At 44.1% G+C, this 16,713-nt stretch overlaps 1 protein-coding gene across 3 annotated transcripts in view; it reads right to left on the bottom strand.

Moving 5' to 3' along the window:
* Positions 1 to 16,713, bottom strand: part of SHANK1 (SH3 and multiple ankyrin repeat domains 1) — a 656,518-nt gene that overhangs the window by 522,604 nt on the left and 117,201 nt on the right. The window lies entirely within an intron of this gene.

Here is a 16,713-nt window from a genome sequence, read left to right as displayed (position 1 = left end):
AGGAGCAGAGTATACTATTTAATATGTGGTGAGAGCAAGGGCAGGATGTGCAGAAGACCAGGATACACAGGACTGAACTCCAATGCTAGGTACACACGATGAGATTTTCTGGTAGATTTACTGTCAGATCGATTCGTTCCAACATGTCCGATCTGATTTCCGATCAATTTCCAATCATTTTCAGATCGATTTCCAACTGTTTTCCGTTCACTTCTATCAGAAATCGATCAGAAATCAAATTGGACATGTTGGAAATAATCGATCTGACAGTAAATCTGCCAGAAAATCTCTTAGTGTGTACCTAGCATAAGGATCTTATGCCCTGTTCAGACTATGTGCGTTCCTAGCCGTTTTTACAGAACGCATACAGAAAGATTTTACGCATAGAAATGGCTACTAATGTTTTCTAATGGCCTCGTTCACATGTATGCGTATGAGACGCATACGTTTCTCATCCGCATTGCTGCACGCAGTTCTGTGCGTCACGCACAGAAACGGACGCAATAAAAGTCTATGGACGCATATCAAAAACGCGTACTATTGCGTTTTAGCGTACGTCTCCCTCTGCGGTTGCCATCATTTTTTCCCCCAGGTCACGTGTGTGTGCAAAACGCAATAGAATACGCATTCGAACGCAAGAAAAACGCATGCGTTTTTCAACTTGCATTTCTTTGAATTTATACGCGTTCTACAAACGCTGACAGTCTGAACAGGGCCTTAGGAATATCTCTAAGGTGTAATTTTCTATAGTCACCCTTACATTTTCCAAGCTATCATATAGTGCTGGGTGGTTTAATAAGTTAAACGTTTTTCTGTGGCGTTGTTAGTCGCTGTGAAAAGCATCCTAGGTTTTCTAGTAATAAAACCCCAATGCTTTCTGCATGCCTGAAGGGTTGATTTATCAAGACAGGCTCAAAGACAGCGGGAACAAGAGTGGAGTGGCTGCCCAGTCACGCAGACTGCTTTCGGATGCTGAGTGAAAGGATGCCAACCGGTTGCTTTGGTAACAGCTCCTTTTTTTGTCTCAGTTTGATAGAACCTGTCTTGATAGATCAGTCCAATCACTTGCGCATGAATCAGGGATCTTCAGCAATAAATATACTGCAACTTTATTTATTAGCTGACAAGAAAATTTGGAAAACAGCAAACAGGAATCTGTAATGAACTTGTGCTGTTGCAGCCTTTTTCCAATTGCTATAGGACTTTAGGTTTTGAATGTTTAAAATATTGCTTCCTGCCATGTGACTGTAGCTCTTGGATTTATGGATTTGTTTCACTGCTTTTGATGATTATTGGATGTGTGTTAATTACAAGTGAACTTCAAATTGAAGTAGAATGAGTATAGTTCTTGGTAGGGGGATGGAGGCGTTGCTGTTTTCCTGATTTCCTTGTCACATAATAAATGAAGTTGCCATGTATTTATTGTTGAAATCTCTCATTCATTCACAAGTAATTGGGGTGTGGTGATCGAGGCAGGAAATAAGGGCACAGAAGCCCTTTTAGAAAAAAGGCGCTGCCATAGGCGCCCATTATAAAATCTATGATTTGTGGCAAAGCAGGGAAATTTGCGTGCATAGAGGCGCCCAATAAAATTGCGAGTACCTAGGCATGCCGATATGCAAAATGTGTCATTACATAGCAGGCGATCTCCACCTCCGGGCGCCAAAATGTATCTTCTTTGCTGAAAAGCGTAGCTTTGGGGTTAGGCATCGATAGAGGGAGGTTTTAAGTTTAGGCATTGGTAGAGAGAGGTCTTATGGTTAGGCATCGATAGAAGGAGGTCTTAGGGTTAGGCATTGGTAGAGGGAGGTCTTAGGGTTAGGCCTCGGTAGAGGGAGGTCTTACGGTTAGGCATCGGTAGAAGGAGGTCTTAGGGTTAGACATCGGTAGAGGGAGGTGTTAGGGTTAGGCATCGGTAGAGGGATGTGTTAGGGTTAGGCATCGTTAGAGGGAGGTCTTAGGGTTAGGCATTGGTAGAGGGAGGTCTTAGGGTTAGGCATCGGTAGAGGAAGGTCTTAGGGTTAGGCATCAGTAGAGGGAGGTCTTAGGGTTAGGCATCGGTAGAGGGAGGCCTTAGGGTTAGGCATCGGTAGAGGAAAGTTTTAGGGTTAGGCATCGGTAGAGGGAGGTCTTAGGGTTAGGCATTGGTAGAGGGAGGTCTTATGGTTAGGCATCGGTAGAGGGAAGTCTTAGTGTTAGGCATTGGTAGAGGGAGATCTTAGGGTTAGGCATCGATAGAGGGAGGTCTTAGGGTTAGGCCTCGGTAGAGGGAGGTCTTAGGGTTAGGCCTCGGTAGAGGGAAGTCTTAGGGTTAGGCATCGGTAGAGGGAAGTCTTAGGGTTGGACATCTGTAGAGGGAAGTATTAGGGTTAGGCATCGGTGAAGGGAGGTCTTAAGGTAAGACATCAGTAGAGGGAGGGTTCTGTGTGAGAGTAGGGCTAGGTTAAGGCATAGTAAAATATCTGTAAAGATTACCAATATTTTACTATTGGTTTTAAGTAGTAGAATATGTAATTTCACAGATATTCTACTAGCATCAATACCCCGCGCCCTTTTTTCCAGGCTCGTTTTTTATATTTACGCATGGTGATTTACCTTATGGACTATACTAGTGTTTTTTATATACGTTTGCTTGCTTTACGTTTCATTGATAGACCAGCCCTTCAGAGAGACTAAAAGCAGTTACAGATCTCCAGCTGCACCGCAAGTAATGTTATCCAATCCACTTTAAATGTCCTTGTGTTTGACTACACACCTATGAACAGCCACATGATAGGTTCTCTTTAATAGCTCATGCAGTTTTCAGCAATCTGACACACATTTCAGCTGCTAGTTGCAGCACAGCTCTCAGATGGGATGAATTTTTAATAGCTGGATGTTTAAATTAGAAACTGTGTGCTGGCAGAGCGGCTGAACAGCTCTCCACTAATACTGCAATTGAGACTCTAGGCTAAGTGAGAGATTTCTTCTGTCTGTAGACTCTGCGCTATGTGAGATATTGCTTCTGTCTGTAGGCCAGTATCGGCAGTGGAGGTGATCGGGAACCGTCTTCACTGACACCTCCAGAATGGAGCCTGCATCAGTAGGCACGCTGCCATCTACCAGTATCCGAGGGTGCCAGGAACTAATAAATCCTAACACAGGGAGGAACTGGTACAAGCTGCTTTCTGTGGTCAGACACGTGTATCAGCAGACCGACAAAATTCATTTCTGCCAGGTTAACTGGTTTGTCTCCATAGGATCCTGTAGCATGTTGAAAAAAAGGAAATTTGACTTTTGGGCCGCAAATAATACACACTGATCTGCCACAACATTAAAACCGCTGACATTGCTTTTCCCATGACAAGGGGACTTATCCAAGGCCGGATTTATACTTTTCCTGCCCCTAGGCCAAGTATGTTGGGGGCTCCCCTTTCTTGTGCAGCAGCGCCCCTCCCATTCCATGTGCCGCCCCCTCTTCCATGTGTATCATCCATGTACTGCTGTTCCTTTCTTATTTGTACAGCTCCCTTTGGCATCAGTTTCTCTTCTTCATGTGTTTCTCCCCATTTGCAGCCTTCTCATTTATATGTAGCAACCCCTATTTCACATTGTTCAGGTGCCGCCTTGGACTGCAGGCCGCCCTTAGCCTGGGCCTTTGTTGCCTTTCCAGAAATCTGGCCCTGGACCGATCAAAGCATGGGATATATTAGACAGCAAATTAACAGTTTTTGAAGGTATTGAGTTGGAATCAGGAAGCACTGGAAACCAAAAAGATTTGCTTAGTTTTAACAAAGTGTAAGCTGTGGTGGCTAGACAACTGGGTCAAAGCATCTTCAAAATAGGAAATCTTGTGCAATGTTCTCAGTATGCAATAGTCAGGAGTCAGGACCTTCTTATGGTGGTCCAAGAAAGGACAACCTGTGAACCAGGGACAAGGTTCACTTCATGCCTCCTTTTCATAGCCACAATTGTATCGGGTGCCTCTGCATTTTAATGGGTGTCTCCGTATTTTATCGGGTGCCCGCTATTTAAAGGCACAATTTCCATCTGCCCAAAATTCCTTCTACTGATGCATTTTACCAGGCGCCTCCACGCACCTAAATTTCCATTTATTGGCGCAAGTGCCGGCACGACCCTAGAGGCAAGGGGGGGGCAATTGCTCCAGGGCCCCAGAGCCTGTAGGGTCCCCCAAGGTATCTCACCCCAACTCTGCAGAGTTTTTGGCAGAGTAGCGTCTCACCTGTGCTGGACTCTGCAGGGCCCCGGGGAGCACAGCTAAGTTGGGAGGGGACTAGGGGGAGGGCCAGCAGCCGGCTCAGTCCCGGAGGTAAATTAGGCTGCAACAAATGGCCCCTAATGCAGCTTTTAAGGCCGGCGAGTGTCTGTTGGGGGGCCCCTAGGTTAATTTTGCCCTGGGGCCCCACTGTTACTAGAACCGGCCCTGATTGTCGCTGATCGCTGCCTAAATCATTACAGCCTATAGCGGCACCCTTCCTTCTGCTTTGCTCTGTGCACCTTTTTTCCCCCCGATTTGCCCCCTAAGTCCAACTATAGTAACCCCTGGGGTGCAGGTACCATGTGTTGACTTGAGAATTACTGTAATAGGGTTCAATAAACTATATTAACAGCTGCAACACACCTCCGCTATCACTGCAGCAAAAGCCGCCATTGTCAGAAGATTGATGAGTCCTATTCAGGCCTGTGTATGCTTACCCTACAGCCAATGAAACGCAAATGGATCAGCTCTTCAAACCCAGATGAATTTCACCTTCAGCGCTATTATACGTACCTGACCAGCACAGCCAAATTTCAGCGCATGCTGTTAGCTTATATGTCTTTATATCCAGCAGTGCTTTAAAAATTTGTGAGATCTCTGGAAATGCAGATGGAGCTCCACAGCGGTACTTAAAAGGTTATGAAACCCTTTGGAATGTTCCTTTTTTGTGCATAAATATGATGTAAAACATGATCTGTTTTTCAAGTTCTAAAAATTGGGTAATGAGAGCCCAATTAGACAAATTAATCTGAAACATTAAGCTAGCTCATTTAATTATTGAAGATAATAGAGCAGTACAGTATTGTACCGTACAGTATTAGTCATTAGTAAAAGCAAGAAGTTTTGAATCTGGATGATACCATTTATTGGCTCACTTAAAAGGAAAGAAGAGTAAGCTTTCAGCCAATAAGCCTTTTTCAGACTCTACAGGCCTACAGGAAGGGTGTCTGAGTCTGATGAAGGCTTATTTGTTGAACGCTTACTCTTTTTCTTTTAAAGGATACCAGCGCCCTAAAGAAGATGGGAAACGAGGGGAGCAGGCATGTATGGTGAGCTGAGCTAATGCTCACCGCAGCCCCCGTTCTCCTTTCTGGCACTGGATCCCAACCTAGCCGACCGGAAGACTGGGCCACAGGGCAATTATGGGTACCCGAGGGGACAGAAAGGAGAAGGGGAAGAGTGGTGAGCATCAGGACAGCTCACCATACATGCCTGCTCCCCCCGTTTCTCATCTTCTTTTGGGTTCCGGTATACTTTAAGTTAGCCAATAAATGGTATAATCCTGATTCAAAAATTCCCACATAGAGATTTTATCCCATTGCTTCCTACAGAACAGCTTCGGTTCAGAGATCTTGGCAAGATTCCTCACAAAAATTGGCCACTTCAGGTCCTCCTGCAAAGGTTCTACAGGATTAAGGTCATGACTTTGAGTTGGCCATTCCAAAACATTAATTTACTTATACTTTAACCACACTTTGGGTAGAGTGGCTTGTTTGTTTAGCATAATTTTCTTTCTGTATGACCCTTCTTATGCTCAGCTTTGGCTCACTGACTGATATCTTGTATTTTTGCCTCAAAAATTCAGAATTGATAGTTCTATGGAAGATGGCCAACTCAAGATGGTCTAGAAGCAGCAGAGCACAGAAAGCCCAATCCATAACACCACCACATTTCACATATAACATGTGCCTTTTGCTGAACAATGCTTTTCATTAAAGACCACAAAGGTCTATTTTTGTCTCATCTACCTGTCCCTTTGATAAGCCTTTTGGTTTGTCACATGGTCGATGGTAAATTATAGATGGGCGGCAATGTTCTTTTTGAATACTTTTTGGATATTGTTCTTTTTGGATATTGTTCTTCAGTCCTGCTGGTTGTTGGTACAGTCACGCTCACTTTTGTTCATGCGAGAAGACTTTGTTCATGCAAGAAGTAACTCATATCATAGCCCAGGGTTCTTCAGAAGTATAACACACCTTGCTCTTGGTGTAATCTTTGTAGGCTGACCACTCCTATTGAGATTCACAATGACATTGCTTCCATTTATATATGGTCTTGGTCTACTTGACAGTGGACCAGTCAAATCTGAGCTCTTTAGTAATTGTATTGTTTTTCAGAGGTCCTCAAAAATCTGTGTTTGAACCATGACATATCCATAAACCTATATTGTGCAGATCAGACTTAAATGGTGAAGACCTTGATTTCTGTTCTATCAACCCATTTGCAGCTTCAATAGAGTTATCTCATTTAAGATAAGTGCACTGTCTTGACCTCAGTCAGCAGAATGTGTTGTGCTGCAAATTCTTGGAATGTTTTGATCTCTCTCTACAGCTGAAAATATAGAAACTGAAAGTAGTAGTCCTATGTTATTGTCTTACACTGCACTGTTGTGTCAAGTGGTCATAAATACACATTACAGCAGTACTACTTACAAGCAAGGAAATGTAACAAATAATAAATAAATATTAGGCTAACATATATTGGCCTGGAGCACGTACAAGCCTCTAAATAAATTGTCTGCTAAAGGGTTAATAGGCAGGGTCTCTCCTACTTACACTGGATTACCACACCCAATGATTCAAACACTTGACTCCAATTTCATTTTCAAATCAACAGCTAACCCCAGAAGTTAATTTACTTTTGTCAAACAAAACTATAAAACGTTGGATCATTTTCCGTAACAAACACATAAACAAGCATAACGTTTTAGACTCATCTGTTTAGTCGGGTTCTCATTATCTAGTTTTAGCTGATATTAATGAAGGCATGTTGAAAAATCAGAAGGTTTCAAGAACTTTCCAGCACCCTTGAAATTGTAAATGTGCTTGATTTCAAAACAAGATATAATAAGCTTACAGTCTCAGATCCTTAAAGAGAACCCGAGGTGTGTTTAAAGAATGTTATCTGCATACAGAGGCTAGATCTGCCTATACAGCCCAGCCTCTGTTGCTATCCCAAACCCCACTAAGGACCCATTGCACTCTGCAATCCCTCATAAATCACAGCCGTGCTGTGAGGCTGTGTTTACATCTGTAGTGTCAGTCTCAGCTGCTCCCCCGCCTCCTACATAGCTCCGGTCCCTGCCCCCGTCCCTTCCCTCCAATCAGCAGGGAGGGAAGGGATGCAGGCGGGGACTGGAGTTCTGCAGGAGGCGGGGAGAGCAGCAGACTGACACTATAGAAATAAACACAGCCAGCTCTGACAAGCTGTTTGTCAGCAGCGTGGCTGTGATTTATGAGGGATTGCAGAGTGCAGGGGGACCTTAGGGGGGTTTGGGATAGCAACAGAGGCTGAGCTGTATAGGCAGATCCAGCCTCTGTATGCAGATAATATTCTTAAAACCCACCTCGGGTTCTCTTTAATTTGTGTGGAGAGGAAAAAGCCCGAAAATTAACCAGAAATATATTTCTAGATCCAAACTGTAAGGTGGCTTAGGCCTACCTAACCACCCAGCATATTATGTAGAAGTAGGGACCGTCACTGTGGGGGAACCACGGTAGCCTGTGTGACAAAAATGAGACCAGGAGCCAAATAGTGCAGTATCGTAGGGTAAAATTAGCTCAATATTACAAGAGTAGTTATACTAACAAAGGTGGGTTGGAGAACCTGCAACCACCCTATATCACCTTCGAGAAAACACCATCCCGACTCGGTACTCCAGGTCTTGCCGGAACCGAGTGGTCATTCTCCTGGAGTGCTTACTAGCGGTGGATGGCACCACACTAGTGGGAAGGACATCTCCTAAAGGGGCCACACACGATACAATAAAATGATCCGATTTCACAGTAATTCGATAAAAACTAGCGCATCTCTCAAAGAAATCGAAAGCTTTTTTTACATTTGACTGAAAAATCCGATCGGATTTCCCGTTTTTTTTCGATTTAAATCGATCCGGAATGCCAGATATTTCTCTTCAATTTCTACTAAAGATTGTATGGTGTGTGTGGATTGACAATTTATTAATATACACACCCAAGCAATTTTGTCAGTTTCCAATCATTTTTATTATAATTGGGGGGAAAATTGAACATACATGTGTGGTACATTGGTCATATTTTTGAAATGTTACAATCAGTCAGAAAAATTGATTGCAATTCTTAAATTGAACAGATATTTAAAAAATGTTATAGTGTGTGGCCACCTTAAGGAGGTGTAGTGGGCAATGAAGAAGGGTGGAGGCACCCAAATCTCTCAGGCAGGGAACACACTTGTCTTTCAGTTTTCTGCCCGCATTTTCCTGCATACTTTTTCTGCACACCAAGTGTGTTTCTATGCAGGGAAACGTGCGCGTTTTTTCACAGCAGCTGATGTAGTTGATAGAGAAAACTGACAAAATGTGCAGAATCAGGATGCAGAATGTCGTTTTTTTTTCTGCGCGCGAACAACATCTTAAGTGTGGACTTGCTCATTGATTAACATGAGTTCTCAGTTTTTCTGTGCAGAAAACGCGCGAGAAAACAGTCAAGTGTGTTCCCTGCCTCAGCGCGTATGTTATAAAGACATAAATAAGTAAATACATGAGGTATCTTACCTCTCCAGATGAACCAACCAAGAAAACAAGGGTTCAGATCAGAGAAAGCTCATACAAGCACAAGCAAAAAAGACCCGCCTCCCCCCTTCTGCATTGTTCACAGTCAGCATATTACAAAGCCTCCCGCCTAGCCCAGAACTTTTACTGGAACTGATCCACCTCAATTCCCAGATGGGTCTCTCTGGAAACCCAAGCAGGAAGTAGACACACTGCAGATTTATTGCAGGATTTGTATCAGCGGTAACAAATAAATGTTTTTCTTTAAAGGTTGTTATGCTGTTGCGTTTATTTTAGAGCAGAGAGGAAGTTCTGAGTTCAGGTCCGCTTTAAAGCGGAATATAACCCTGCATATCAACTTTGCTCTAAAACATTATTTACAGCATATTATATGCAACCAGCATTTTTTTTTTTTACTAGACCAGCATTGGAAGGGTTACACACAGAGCTTTAAAGTTCCGTGGAGAGAAATGCTGCCGCATCCGAAGTTTAGATAGATACATTTAAGTAAACACAATGTAACAAGTGAGGAATGTGACTCACTCTCTCTCTCTGTGTCCAGGAGCTCCTGCACAGTCATAGAGTGAGTCACATTCCACACTTGTTACATTGTGTTTACTTAAATGTATCTATCTAAACTTTTCGGATGTGTCTGCATTTCTCTCCACGGAACTTTAAAGCTCTGTGTGTAACCCTTCCAATGCTGGTCTAGTAAAAAAAATGCTGGTTGCATATAATATGCTGTAAATAATGTTTTAGAGCAAAGTTGAAATGCAGGGTTATATTCCGCTTTAACTGCTTGTAGCTAATTTTCATTTTAGGCATAATGGTTAATGAAATTCATCATTCAGCCCTCCTACACGTAATGTACATGGCAAATATGTGCGTGATTGCAGACGTTTATTGTTAATCCAGCTGATTCATCAGACCCATGCTGTCCAAAGACGCACATTATTATGCGCATAATTGTGTAAATTATCTAATCTGATTGCTGTTGCCTTTTGGGAGATTAACAGGACGAAAGAGATAGAGTGAAAAATACTCTCATATATTTAAGGAGGAACTGTAATGACATAAACAATGTAGTAAATTAATAAGGATACCCATTTTTATATCCTAGTTTCAGTGTACAGAAAAACTTCCTATAGCTATATATTGCTGTATATTGGTATCTGATGCCACCTTCCCATGGAGGCTTTAGCCTAGGCTGTTTATTATGTGGAACTCTCCACCCCCAGAGAATTCTGGGTGACCAGCTATATTTCTGCACTGCTTTAGAACTCTCATTAAAGGATACCCAAGGTGACATGTGACATAATGGGATAGACATGTGCATGCACAGTGCCTAGCACACTAATAACTGTGCTGTGTTCCTTTTTTTTCTTTGTCTGCCTTAAAGAGTTAAACATCTGGTAGGTAAGTGGCAGTTCCTGTCAGGACTGGATCAGACTACAGTGTGAACCTCACTGAAAAGAAATTACAACTATATTTTCCTAGCAGAAAATGGCTTCTGAGAGCAGGAAAGATGTAACGATTGGTGTCAGCACGCAGAGAGAATCTGATTATTGGTGATCTGCAGTATCGCCAATAAAACATACGTCACCCGATTATTGATGATCTGCAGTATCACCAATAATACAAGTGTGGCTAACCTCTGGACACCTAACACAGTAGATAAACAATCACAACAGTAATGATAGTACAAGATCGTGGAAATATCCACCATACGGCGATTCCTCAGAGGTGTGGTTACCTCTGAATGGGAACCCCGTGTGTGAGATCCTCAGTCCGGACAAAGAGAGGAATCTCGGCCTCTGGCAGTAATAGTCTGCTAGGGCAGGCGTCTCGGAGAGGCAAGCCTCAGAGATAGCCCTACAGTGGGAGACGTTCCACTGAAGGGAGAAAGGTCAGGCGAGCAAAAGGTTTCGGCAACAGAGAAGGCGGCAACAGTACAGAAACAGAAGGCTGATTCAGAGTCGTTTAACAGGCAGGGTCGGCAACTTGAATCAGATAGGCAGAAGTACAAGAGCGGTAAGAGTAAAGAGAAGTCAGAGCAAGCCAAGGTCAAAAGGTAAATATACAAGATACAATCCTAATCTAAGGTGTGACGTCCTTGGTGACAACACCTGGGAAGCTGAGCTAAGGTCTGAGCGCTAACACTATGTGAATCACGACAGCAGACAGTGAGCAAATGATCTCTGTGGGCTTAATTGCAGAAGCCCTGCTCCACCAGCCCGCCCAGGGGGCTGGAACTGAGGTCAGCATGTAATTGGCTGACTGAGGTCAGCTGATCGCCGGATCAGCTGACCCTTCTTCTCAACTGATAAATGTCCTGGCGCCTCGCGCGCGTGCGCATGACCCTCTGCCTCTGAACATCAGAGAGGCCAGGTCCCCGGTCATCGCACGCCCGCACACGGAAGTCCGCCAGCTGGGTAGCGGAACCCGCCGCCATGCTGTCAGCCGCGGCGGTGACTGCCCTGCTCTGCGCCGGCGGCTCCGTATGGGAGTCGGAAACCGCCGGCTGGGAAGCGGAGGCCGCCGCCATGATGCCCTGTGCGGCGGCGGTGGCTCCGCTATTCCTCACAAAAAAGGAAAAAGGGCCATTAGTTCATAGATTTTAGCACTGGCATGCTTTAATGAATACACATTGAACAAAAACAATAAAACAGTAAAAACTTGAAAAGTAAATTTAAATATACAATTAAACTGTGAAATATGTTAAAAGATAGATACAATTGTTTATTTCATTAGTTTATTTTCACTTCAGGTGTCCATTAAACGTACATTCCGCAGAAATCCCTTGCCAATACTAAAGATGTTTCCGTCTGTGATACATTTTAGAATGTAAATCAGGGAGAGGAAAGGTTTCACAATGGGCAAACACTGACTGGATGATCTATAAATGGATATTGTAACAAAAATAAGCAATTTAATTCACTATGATATTTTGGTTACAGTTCCTCTTTAAAAAATACAGTATACACATTAGCTGGGCAGTGTTAATTTCCATCCTAGTTGTTATCTTCTTGCCTATTGCCTAAGATACTAGGGGCTTGTTTCAAATACACATACACAGGAATTCATTGAAGTAAATCCAGTATACTCATTGTATTAAAGAGGCAGTGCAATGGCTAATACACCATGCAGGATACCCAGTTTTATGTTAGTTATCCTGGTTTCAGCACCAGAAATGCTTTATATACTTTATAGATACAGTCTGTATCTATATATTGTTGTATGTAGCACTGTTATTCCAGTGATGTTACACCTAGGTCATGACATCACAAAGCTTTCTCCTCCCAGTGCATTCTGGGAGACCAGGTGCTGTGTCTGCTTACTTCGGAACACACAAAACATTCTGAAGTGATGATCCTTGCAAGTAATAAAGATGTGGCCACCTGTGATAAATTAAGGAACGCAAATAAGGTTGAGGGAAGATTTTACGATGGGAAATCATCAACTAAGTAATATGTAAACGGATGTTGTAAAATATATGCAACTTTAATCATTAAGCCTCATTAAAGTTTATTGTTCTATGGAGGGGATGAGGGAAGGGCGGCCAGGGCAAGCTGTGGCACCTTCTGCCAGATACAACAATAGCAAAACTCCAATTTCACTGCAAGAATATCTCCCCTAGGCCAAATACATTTCCAGATTTTTAGTAAAAGGTATTGACAATGATAAGGCACAGACTGCTTTACAGTGGGCCTGAACTCTTGCACAGGAAAGAAAAAAAGCATAGATAAATTCACCCTGTATGTATTTAGAGAGGTTAGCCTGTCTAATTCCCCCTCATCTGTTACTAATCACAACTGTAATTAGATCTCTTAGCTGGTTCAGGTGGCTGCCACGGCAGAGCAGCCAATTTGAAAGCAGGAAGTAGACACACTGTCGATTCATTGTACCTGTGTGAGTATATATATGCAGATATATACATCTACACTATTACCTACCCTACTATAGGGCTGCAGGTGCTCACAGCACCAGGAGTAGCCATGGCTAGGGGTGCCATTGTGGTGCTCAGCCACTGTGTTCTTCCACCTGGGGCCTTTTCTCATAGTTTGGGCAACATTGGTGCTGGCAGCCGACTTCCGTAGTGAGCAGAGAAGCAAGCTCCAGGCAATTTAGATTAGCTTAATTGCAGGTAATCTTATCTCTTTTCCCAGCTCCCCCTCCCACCCTGTTGTCTTCCCCATGACCCTTTCCTCTTTTCAGAATTCAGTGGCTCCTTTTAACATTATGTCCCTGCCAAACAGCACTGGTGATAGTTGCAGTCCTGGTGAGAAGCAGTGTTGCCAACCTTTCACGTTATTTTTTACTGACAAATACCTAAAAATTTACTGACAAAAGAATTTGCTTTACTGACAAAACCCCCTGAGAAAAATGGGCGTGGCCACGCAACATAATGTGGGCGTGGTCATGGGTGGGGCCAAATATACATGATTTTAATATTGCTGTGAAAGGTCTGCCAGGGAAGTTTGAGCTCTGCCATAGTGTCCCCCCCCCCCCCCCTTCCCCCAAAATACATGTAATCTTACAGCATTTCACCAAAAATCCACGTAATCTGGCAGAGGTTCTTCCAAAATACAGATAATATGGCAATGGTTCCCAAAAAATAGATGTAATCTGGCAGCAGCGATTCCCCCAACATACACATAATCTGGCAGCAGTTCCCCAAAATACATTTAATCTGACAGCAGTGGTTCCCCAAAAATAGGTAGCCCCAGGTCTATAGGTGTCCCCAGAATAGGTGGCCAGGGGTATAGATGTCCCCAGAACAGGTAGCCAGGGGGAGAGATGTCCCCAGAACAGGTAGCAAGGGGTATATGTGCCCAGTATATGTAGGCAGGGGTACAGGGCCGGTTCTAGACTGACACATATGAGGGGGCTGTCAAATGGGTAGGGGGCAACATGTTCGAAGAAATTTGCCTCGACTAAAGTGGGCATGGCAAGTAAATGCACATAATGAGAAACAGCGTTTCACCAGTAAATGCACATAAGAGACAGCCTTTCACCAGTAAATGCACGTAATGACAGACAGCTTTTCACCAGTAAATGCACATAAGAGACCGCCTTTCACCAGTAAATGCACGTAATGACAGACAGCTTTTCACCAGTGAATGCACGTAATGAGAGACAGCTTTTCACCAGTAAATGCACGTAATGAGAGACAGCTTTTCACCAGTAAATGAACATAAGAGACAGCTTTTCACCAGTAAATGCACATAATAAAAGACAGCTTTTCACCAGTAAATGCACATAATAAGAGACAGCTTTGCACCAGTAAATGCACATAATAAGAGACAACATTTCACAAGTAAATGCACATAATAAGAGACAGCTTTTCACCAGTAAATGCACATAATAAGAGACAGCTTTTCACCAGTAAAGGCACATAAGAGACAGCTTTTCACCAGTAAATGCACATAAGAGACAGCTTTTCACCAGTAAATGCACATAATGGCAAACAGCCAGTGTCCTCAGTATATGTAGCCAGCAGATATATGTGCCCAGTATATGTAGCCAGAGGTATATGTCCCCAGTATATGTAGGCAGGGGTATGTGTGCCCAGTATATGTAGGCAGGGTTATATGTGCCCAGTATATGTAGGCAGGGTTATATGTGCCCAGTAGATGTAGCCAGGGTTATATGTGCCCAGTATATGTAGCCAGGGTTATATGTGCCCAGTATATGTAGCCAGGGTTATATGTGCCCAGTAGATGTAGCCAGGGTTATATGTGCCCAGTAGATGTAGCCAGAGGTATATGTGCCCAGTAGATGTAGCCAGGGTTATATGTGCCCAGTAGATGTAGCCAGGGTTATATGTGCCCAGTAGATGTAGCCAGAGGTATATGTGCCCAGTAGATGTAGCCAGGGTTATATGTGCCCAGTAGATGTAGCCAGGGTTATATGTGCCCAGTAGATGTAGCCAGAGGTATATGTGCCCAGTAGATGTAGCCAGGGTTATATGTGCCCAGTAGATGTAGCCAGAGGTATATGTGCACAGTAGATGTAGCCAGAGGTATATGTGCCCAGTAGATGTAGCCAGGGTTATATGTGCCCAGTAGATGTAGCCAGGGTTATATGTGCCCAGTAGATGTAGCCAGAGGTATATGTGCCCAGTAGATTTAGCCAGGGTTATATGTGCCCAGTATATGTAGCCAGAGGTATATGTGCCCATGGGTAGCCAGGGTTATATGTCCCCAGTAGATGTAGCCAGGGTTATATGTGCCCAGTAGATGTAGCCAGGGTTATATGTGCCCAGTAGATGTAGCCAGGGTTATATGTGCCCAGTAGATGTAGCCAGAGGTATATGTGCCCAGTAGATGTAGCCAGGGTTATATGTGCCCAGTAGATGTAGCCAGGGTTATATGTGCCCAGTAGATGTAGCCAGGGTTATATGTGCCCAGTAGATGTAGCCAGAGGTATATGTGCCCAGTAGATGTAGCCAGGGTTATATGTGCCCAGTAGATGTAGCCAGAGGTATATATGCCCAGTAGATGTAGCCAGAGGTATATGTGCCCAGTAGATGTAGCCAGGGTTATATGTGCCCAGTAGATGTAGCCAGAGGTATATGTGCCCAGTAGATGTAGCCAGAGGTATATGTGCCCAGTATATGTAGTCAGGGTTATATGTGCCCAGTAGATGTAGCCAGATGTATATGTGCCCAGGAGATGTAGCCAGATGTATATGTGCCCATGGGTAGCCAGGTGACCCCCCAAAGCAGGAGGGGAGCAGCTCGCTCTCCCCTCCTGAACTAAGTGACTGAGTGGCTGGCAGTGGCAGGCGGCAGTGAGCGGAACTTACCTGCGTCTTCTCTCGTCGCCGGCGCGGGATGATTTGGTCCAGACCAGAGCAGCAGAACTTCCGGCGCAGGAGCGAGACGGAAGGTAAGTCCCGCCCGCTGCCAAATGCCACTGCCAGCCACTCGTCACTTAGATCAGGAGGAGGACAGTCAGCGAGGGAGGGAGAGCACTAAGGTGAGAGAAGGGGGGGGGGGGAGATTGCCTCCCTTCTGCACCGCTGCCCACAGCTCTCCCTCCACTGCGCTGCTGTCCTCCTGCAACAGTGCGGGCGGCCAATCGCCCTTTTTCGGACGCTGCTGAATTCCTTACGGAATTCATGGGCAGCTTAATTTGTATCAAAAATTACGGGCTGCCTGTAAATTTACGGGCGGTTGGCAACACTGGTGAGAAGTCTTCCTGCCATTTCTCCTCTCCCAACAGGCTTGTACCCCTACCACTTTATTTCCCCCCCCTCCCCGTGCATCCCCTTCTTTCGTATGTTTCCCTTTTCTGACTGTCCTCAGAGGAGCTTACAATCTAATCGCATCATAGTCATAGTCTACTCTCCTACCATATTATTATTGAGTATTTATATAGCACTGACATATTCTGCACCACTGTATAGAGTACAGAGTTTCATAACAGTTAGCTCTGTCCACATCCTGATGACTCCTTTTGCCCAGAAATCCCCCAAAATTTGCAGTAACACGCTCTGGGCCCCATCCTGTCAACCCTCCCATCAAAAAAAAATTATCTTTTATTTATTTATTTTTTGTTTGGGGGGTGGTCTGTAAATAATCAGCACCAGGTGTCAAATTCCCTAGGTACACTACTGATATATACACACCTACACATACAGAGATGGATTAAGATGTAATGGGGCCCTTAGCAAGGCACAGTTGCAGACTTGGGCCCCCCTTGTGGTCCCTTTAGTAAGCTGAAGTGGAGAGAGGTCAAAGGAGGTCGCAGGTGGGCCCCTTGACACCCACTTGGACCCTAGCACCTGCCTAGGTTGCCTGGTGGAAGATCCTTCTCATATATATATATATATATATATATATACACACACACACAGACACACACATAAAAAGTAATCTGCCCATAGCAAGCTATTTAGTTGCACTGAGAGATGAGATAGAGTC

The sequence above is a fragment of the Hyperolius riggenbachi genome, chromosome 6, assembly GCF_040937935.1.
Source record: "Hyperolius riggenbachi isolate aHypRig1 chromosome 6, aHypRig1.pri, whole genome shotgun sequence".
Lineage (NCBI taxonomy): Eukaryota > Metazoa > Chordata > Amphibia > Anura > Hyperoliidae > Hyperolius > Hyperolius riggenbachi.
The sequence above is the reverse complement of the archived record's forward strand: the minus strand, read 5'-3'. Positions and strand labels throughout refer to the sequence as shown.